The sequence below is a fragment of the Dasypus novemcinctus genome, chromosome 10 (assembly GCF_030445035.2).
Source record: "Dasypus novemcinctus isolate mDasNov1 chromosome 10, mDasNov1.1.hap2, whole genome shotgun sequence".
NCBI classification, from domain to species: domain Eukaryota; kingdom Metazoa; phylum Chordata; class Mammalia; order Cingulata; family Dasypodidae; genus Dasypus; species Dasypus novemcinctus.
Window position 1 is genome coordinate 80498609 of NC_080682.1, and position 8273 is coordinate 80506881.

Here is an 8273-nt window from a genome sequence, read left to right on the forward strand (position 1 = left end):
AACATTCAAAACGTAACTTCTTCAAATTTAAAATGAGGTCTTTGAGTAATGTTATTTTTTTTATAACAACCTGACAAAGATACACTTCACATAACATAAAATTAGCATTTTTCAAATGTACAGTTCAGTAACTATTAATATTAGTATAGTCACAGAATTCTGCAATCACCACTTTTAATTTCAGATTATTTTCATCAACCCAAAAAGAAAACTCTGTGCCCATTAACAGTCATTTCCTATTCTTCCAACTTCCCAGTCTCTGGCAACCACTAATCTACTTTCTGTCACTATGGATTTCCCTATTCTGAATATTTCATATAAATGGAATCATACAATATGCAGCCTTCTGCGTTGAATTTGATGGATATTTTGGTTGTTTCCACTCTTGGCTATTATGGTTAATGCAGTTATAAACATCTCTGTATAATTTTTGTGTGGACTTGTTTTCATTTATTTTGGGTATATTACCTGGGAGTGGAATTACTGGGTCATATGGTAACCCTATTAAGTTTGAGAAACTGACAAACTTTTTTCCAAAGTAGCTGCACCACTTACATTCCTTCCAGCAAGGTATAAGCATCCAATTTCTCTAAATACTTGTAAACAATTGTTAATGTGGATTTTTATTATAATAATCATCCTAGTGGTGTGACCTAATAACTCATTGTGGTTTTGATTTTCATTTCTGTAATGATTAATCATGTTGAGCATCTTTTCTTGTGGTTATTGGTCATTTACATATCTTCCTTGGAGAAATATCTATTCAAATCCTTTGCCCATTTCTTAATTATATTGTTGGTCTTTTTATTGAGTTATAAGAGTTTTCTATATATTCTGTATACAGCTCTTTTATAGGTTACTCATATTACATATAAATGTTCTCCCATTCTTTGGGTAGTTGTATTTTTTAAAATACATTTTTTATTTTTCAAAAAGATACTTAGGTTACATAAAATGTTACATAATATGATATAAGGGATTCCCATATGCCCTACTCCCACACCTCCCACTCTTTCCCACATGGACAACTTCTTTCATTAGTGTGGCACATTTGTTGCAATTGATGAACTCATTTTGGAGCTTTACCCCTAAGCATGGATTATAGGTTACATTGTAGTTTACACTCTCTCCCACTCAGTTCTGTAGGTTATGGCAGGATATATAATGGCCTGTATCTCTTGTTGCAATGTCATTCAGGACAATTCCAAGTTCCCAAAATGCCCCATATTACACCACTTTTTACTTGTCCCTGCCGTCAACACTCCAGTGGCCACTGTCTCTGCATCAATGATGTAATTTCTTCCATTGCTAGAATCACAATAAGTCTATAGTAGAATACCAGTAAGTCCACTCTAGTCCATATTTAATTCCCCAATCCTAAGGATTCTGGGATGGTGATGCCCATTCCACCTTTAACTGAGAGGGGGCTTCGATCCCATATGGTTGATGGATGGGACTTTCTTGCTTGAAGGTGTGGATAGACTCTCTAGGTTCCTTGGTATGGTGGCTGGCCATCCTCACCTCCTTATTAGTTGTCCTGGGTGAGTCCAATGAACTGGAGAGTAAGTATTGCAACTCTGCTGAGGCTCAGGGCCCAGCTAGCACATGGACAGCCCAAAGATTCAAGTCTCTTGGACATATACCTGCCAACTCCAGCACCAACTATAGGTTCAAATAGAAGGGACAGAAGTGGCATGTGTAGAGAAGTTACAATTGAGTTCAACGCTATCACACTCAGGAACTCAAACTCCAAAGTAGGGCCCACTGGCAAAGCATGAAACTCCAGAGCTATCTGCCATGACCATAGGACCTAGGTGTCTCCAGAGCCTTCAGGAGGCCCACTATTTGGGGTAGTATCTACTTTGGCAGTCTATGAGATCCTGCTGAGATGTGCATAAGTGTTACCTTTTGGGAAGACCTCCCAACTCACTTTTTTTTTTTTAAAGATTTATTTAGGAATTTATTTAATTCCTCCCTCCTCCCCCGGTTGCCTGTTCTCTGTGTCTATTCGCTGCGTCTTGTTTCTTTGTTCACTTCTGTTGTCGTCAGCGGCATGGGAAGTGTGGGCAGCGCCATTCCTGGGTAGGCTGTACTTTCTTTCGCGCTGGGCGGCTCTCCTTATGGGTGCACTCCTTGCGCGTGGGGCTCCCCTACGCAGGGGACACCCCTGCGTGGCACGGCACTCCTTGCGCGCATCAGCACTGCGCATGGGCCAGCTCCACCATGGGTCAAGGAGGCCCAGGATTTGAACCGCGGACCTCCCATGTGGTAGACGGATGCCCTAACCACTGGACCAAAACCGTTTCCCCCAACTCACTTTGAAGTCTCTTAGTCACATAAACTCATTTGTCTTCACCTTTTCATCCTTTTATTTAAAGTCTTTTTCCAGTTGCATTTCTAGTTGGTACTTGGTACTAATCCCTCGGTGCCAGGGAGGCTCATCCCTGGGAGTCATGTCCCATGCTGAGGGGAAGGTAATGCATCTATATGCTGAGTTTGGTTTAGAGAGAGGGTGTGTGGGTTTTCTTTTATTCTCTTGATGGGGTTGTTTTTTATTCTCTTGATGGTTTTGTTTGCAGCACTAAAGTTTTAAATTTTGATGTAGTCCAATTTATTTACTTTTTCCTTAGTTGCTCGTGCTTTTGGTGTGACATCTAAGAAACAATTGCTTAATATAATGTCATAGAGATTTGCTCTATGTTTTCTTTAAGACTTTCATAATTTTAGCCCTCACATTCAGGTCTTTGATCCATTTTGAACTAATTTTGTATATAGAGTGAAGAAGGGATCCAATTTAATTCTTTTGCATACAAATATCCTGCTGTACCATCACTATTTGTTGAAAATGCCATTATTTCTCCATTGGATTGATTTGGCACTGTGGTTGAAAATTAGTTGATCATAAATTTAAAGATTCTGGAGTCAATTCTATCCATTAATCCATGTTTTTCCTTATACCAGCACCATGCTATCTTGATTGCTACAACTTTATAATAAGTTTTCTTCAAGGTTGTTTCAAATGGGTAATATTTTTAAGTTTCTTTCAACTCCAATTTCATTAGATAATCACTTAAGGAACATCTGTAATGCACCTAAAATTTACATATGTGTATCTCTTTAATCTTCACAAAACCCTCTAAGATAGTAGTATGATTTTAGTGTTAAACAGTCATATTTTTTAACAACTATTAAATGCCGGGCATTGTGGATGCAAGACATTAGGAATACAAGATGCAACATGATCCCTTTCCTCACACATAAGGAAACTGAGGTTCAGAATGGGTAGGTAACTCTCTCAAAGAGCACAAATGGATTATAATGCAATTCCTTTGACTCCAAGCCCATGGTCTTTTTCACTACGGCAAGGCTGATACATTGATTCCTTTTGTGTAGTTCTTAAACTTTTCCTGCCCTTTCTTTCTGACCCAGGCTAAGTGAGTGGCCACTTGAGTGGCATAAGGGCAGGGTTAAATAATGATTCTTTCAAACTTCTCAATTGGATGGAAGTTCAGTCATTTATTAAACAGTATTTCTTTTTTTTTAAGATTTATTTATTTTATTTATTTCTCTCCCCTTTCTCCCCCATCCCCTCTGTTGTCAGCTCTCTGGGTCCATTTGCTGTGTTTTCTTCTGTGTCTGCCTACATTCTTGTCAGTGGCACTGGGAATCTGCATCTCTTTTTGTTGTGTCATTTTGCTGTGTCAGCTCTCCATGTGTGTGGCACCACTACTGGGCAGGCTGCGCTTTTTTCACACAGGGCAGCTCTCCTTGAGGGGTGCACTCCTTGCGTGTGGGGCTCCCTTATGCAGGGGACACCCCTGCATGGCAGGACATTCCTTGTGCACATCAGCACTGCGCATGGGCCAGTTCACCACACAGGCCAGGAGGCCCTGGGTTTGAACCCTGGACCTCCTATGTGGTAGGCACTTGCTCTTATCAGTTGAGCCAAATCCGCTTCCCAAACAGTATTTCTTAAGAACCTACTGTGTGCCAAGAATCAGTGATACAACTAAGAATAGACAATATTACTATCTTCACAAAATTTACTTTCATATATAAGAGAGATACAATAAGAAATTTAGCAAATAAATAATAATTGTAGTAAATCATTGCAGATTTGAGGCAGGATAGAATAAGGTCCTAAGGAGGAGAGGCAGAAAATGTAATAAATTTCCAAACAAACACTACCCAGTAAGGAAAAAAACTGGAGCAGCATCCTGCTGGACTCACATAAGCAAGTTATCAGGAAGCTGCTGGTGCCTGCTGATGTACACAAACAAGTCATGGGAATGCAGCTTGCAGAATCTGCCCAGCAGAAAAAGGAGAAATACAGTAAATTCCCACACTACCCACCTATGTTCATAAGGCCCTTGTGCAGCAAACTCCAGCAGGGCTCAAGAGCAATAGCCAGGAGCTAATCACCACCAGATAGCAAATCATAATCCCCTAAAGAATCAATCACCCAATAGAGTTTCCCTGCTTTGTCTCAAATATGCCAATCAGCACAGACCCTGGAGTCCTGTACCCCCATAAAACAGGGAACCCCAGGGCAGAACTTCACATTTCTCTCCCTTGAGAATGCCTGCTTTATACTCTAAAGGCATACTTCTGTTCTCTTGCTTTACTCCCTAAGGAAGTCTTTGCTTGCCTGATTAATTTGTGGCTCATCCTTGAATTCTTTCTCTCAACAAAGCCAAAAACTTAGATAACAGATTCCTGTAAAGGAAAGGAAAATGTGCTGTAAAAAGAAATAAAACAGGGTTGGTTACTATGGCTAAGATTTTAAAATGGAGTTGGGAGGCTATTCGGGATGTTGCTCTTAAGTAAATCTCAGTCAACTATCACAAACTGCCGAAGTACGAAGTACGAAGTACGCAAAACCTCGAGTAACAATGTTCCTCAAAACCCTAGAGGCTTCCAGACACATAAACAAACTACAAGATAAAGAACCCAGTAAACTAACCTGAAAGACATTTAGAATACCCCCAATATCCACCAACAGCAAAAAACTTATCTAATCTTTTTCTTTAAAAACACTTGCCTGGAATAGCCAAAATGAACATAATTTGGGTTGTGTTACCTGAACCTGGCTTCCCAAACTGCAATCCTAAGACCTCCAAATAAATACCTTTGTTGCCTAGCAGCTCTGTTTGTTATTTGAAATATTGAAAAAATCAAAAACAACTGCTTTAAATAAGAGTTTCACAGAAGCTTAAAAATGTGCTAAGTCATTAACAATAAGGCAGAACTAGCCCTATCAAGAGCATTGCAAGCAGAAAAAGCAGCAACAACAAAGTTCCTGAGGTAGGTATGAGCTAAGTTTACACTAGGAACTGACAGAAAGCCATTGCACCTGGGGTGTACTGAGTAGGATGGAGAGTAATATTGGTGAGGTAAGCAAGCACTCCTACACAGCACTGTAGCTCAGCTGAGAGAAGTGATTTGTTCAAAATGCAAAGGGAAATCATTAAAGGGTTTTAAATCAAAGAATGTTACCTGATTTACACTTATAAAAGCTCCCTCTGGCTGATATGTAGAGAATGGATTGGCATAAAAGATAAGCAAGAGCAAAATAAAGTAGTCCAGTCAGGAGGCTCTTGTAGCTGTTAAAATGAAAGAAGTAGATGGTGCTAGTGGAGATAAGTGGAGAGAAATAAGCAGATTCTAGATGTATTTTGGAAGTAGAATTAACAGACTGACGACACTCAAGTTTCAGGCTATAACTCATTGGATGGTGGCAACATTTACTGTAGTGGGGAAGAGCAGGAGAGGACTAGAGAATACATAAGTGAAAAAGAATAATTCCATTTTAGACATGTTAAGTTTGAAATGCCTATGTATTCGCCGGGTGCAGTAGATGTACCACAATGATGGAAGAGTTTGTTGATGTGGGAGGGGTGGCATGGGTGGAGTGGGGGTATATGGGGACCTTATTTTTTTTTATGTAAAATTTAAAAGAAAATAAAGAAGAAGAGAAAAAGGCATTTAGGAAAAGGGTCAAGGTCTTTCAGCAAGAAAAGTAGTTGAGGAAGAGAGCTTACATTCTGGTGGGAAGCCTGACTCCCTGGGCTTGGGACAAGTACTAAAGGGAAGAAAGCCATTGTCCTGGAGAGCACAGAGAGGTAAGAATCAAGACCTAACAGCGCTATTTCAGCTTATCTTAGCATATATTTATTGAGTACGCATGAGAACCATCCTGAGGCTACTCTCAGGTATTAGAAAGAGGCATGAACTTGAAAAAAGACATGGTTTAAAATCTTGTGACTTCTGCAAATTTTAAACTTCTTTGATTTTGCTGAACAGTCATGTTTGCGTTATACATTATGGAAATAGGCATTATTATGAGCAATGAGCATGAAAAATTCTGTACACATATACTATTTCTTTCTAAAACAGCAAATGACTTTGGTGTTGACTTAACATATTCAAAATAAATGTGTTTTGCCCTGCACAGACCAGCTTTTATATCATGCAGGCGAAGCAGATCAGGACAAAATGATCCCCGGGAGATTAACATGTGTACCCTGAGCTCCCATGTGGGTGAAGAACACCCCTTAAAATCCACATTTCTCAGCAGATCTTTGCCCTGATTGCATGTGACCTTGACTAACAGTCGCAGATTGATTACACTGGCTGCAATCTCTTTGCTATTGTACCACAAACACATCAGGGTGTCATCTGAATATCTTACCTTTTCCTTCAGAGCCCCACCTGTCACCATTAGCCCACAACCTTGGAAATGCATACCAATGATGGTTTCCTTTCCTTTCTGTACAGTGGTATATTCTGACTGCTTTGACAAAATAAGGTCTGCCCCCAGCCACATCACTTTTCTCTACCCATGTAAGAAACTCCGTTTTTCTCAAATACAAAGTACTTTCACATTGTCAATACTTTATTCTTTATTTAATTTTTTTTAAAATTTATTTCTCTCCCCTTCCCTGCCCCCACCCCCCCACCCCAGTTGTCTGCTCTCTGTGTCCATTCACTGTGTGTTCTTCTGTATCCACTTGTGTCAGCGGCATCTGGAATCTGTGTCTCATTTTGTTGCCTCATCTTGCTGCGTGAGCTCTCCGTGTATGCGGCGCCATTCCTGGGCAGGCTGCACTTTTTTCGCGCTGGGCGGCTCTCCTTACAGGGCGCGCTCCTTGCGTGTGGGGCTCCCCTACGCAGGGGTCACCCCTGCATGGCATGGCACTCCTTATGCACATCAGCACTACACGTGAGCCAGTTCATCACACGGTCAGGAGGCCCTGGGTTTGAACCTTGGACCTCCTATGTGGTAGGCGAACACCCTATTCGTTGGGCCAAATCTGCTTCCCAATACTTTATTCTTACAAAGGCTCCTTTGATGTAGAATATCACCTTTTTGTTGATCTACTATTAATATTTACAGGCTCAGAGATATGTAAATTACCATTCTTCTCAAAACATACAAAAGAATTCATTGCATCCACATCTTTATTTCCATTTCATTCTATTTTTAATTCAGTATACTTTTTCAACAAATATTTTATAAATACTTGCTGAATGTCAGAAGCTTTTAAGATGCAAATGACAGAAACCTAAATCCAAGTAGCTTAAACAAACTAGCTCACCTTGTTTGCATCCTCACCTATACTTCCATTGTACTTTCTTTATAATTCCATATAGTCGGCAAACATTTATAGAATACTTGCTGAATGCCAGAACTCTTTTATTTTTTTAAAGATTTATTTATTTATTTAATTCCCCCCTCCCCCGGTTGTCTGTTCTTGGTGTCTATTTGCTGCGTCTCGTTTCTTTGTCCGCTTCTGTTGTCGTCAGCTGCATGGGAAGTTGGGCAGTGCCATCCCTGGGCAGGCTGCACTTTCTTTCACGCTGGGCGGCTCTCCTTATGGGGCGCACCCCTTGCGCGTGGGGCTCCCCTACAAGGGGGGCACCCCTGCGTGGCAGGGCACTCCTCGCGCGCATCAGCACTGCGCATGGGCCAGCTCCACACGGGTCAAGGAGGCCCGGGGTTTGAACCGCGGACCTCCCATGTGGTAGACGGACGCCCTAACCACTGGGCCAAGTCTGCTTCCCTGCCAGAACTCTTTTAGATGTGAATGACAGAAACTCAAATCCAAGTAGTTTTAACAAACTAGTTCACTTAACTAAAAGTAAGTAAACACATGATGAGATCAAGGAATTCAATGTTATTGATGTTATTAGTAGTCCATCTCTCTTTTAGACAGGCTGTGTGATGAGTAGGTTCCAACGTCAACTTGGCCTGGTTATGGTGCCCAATTGTT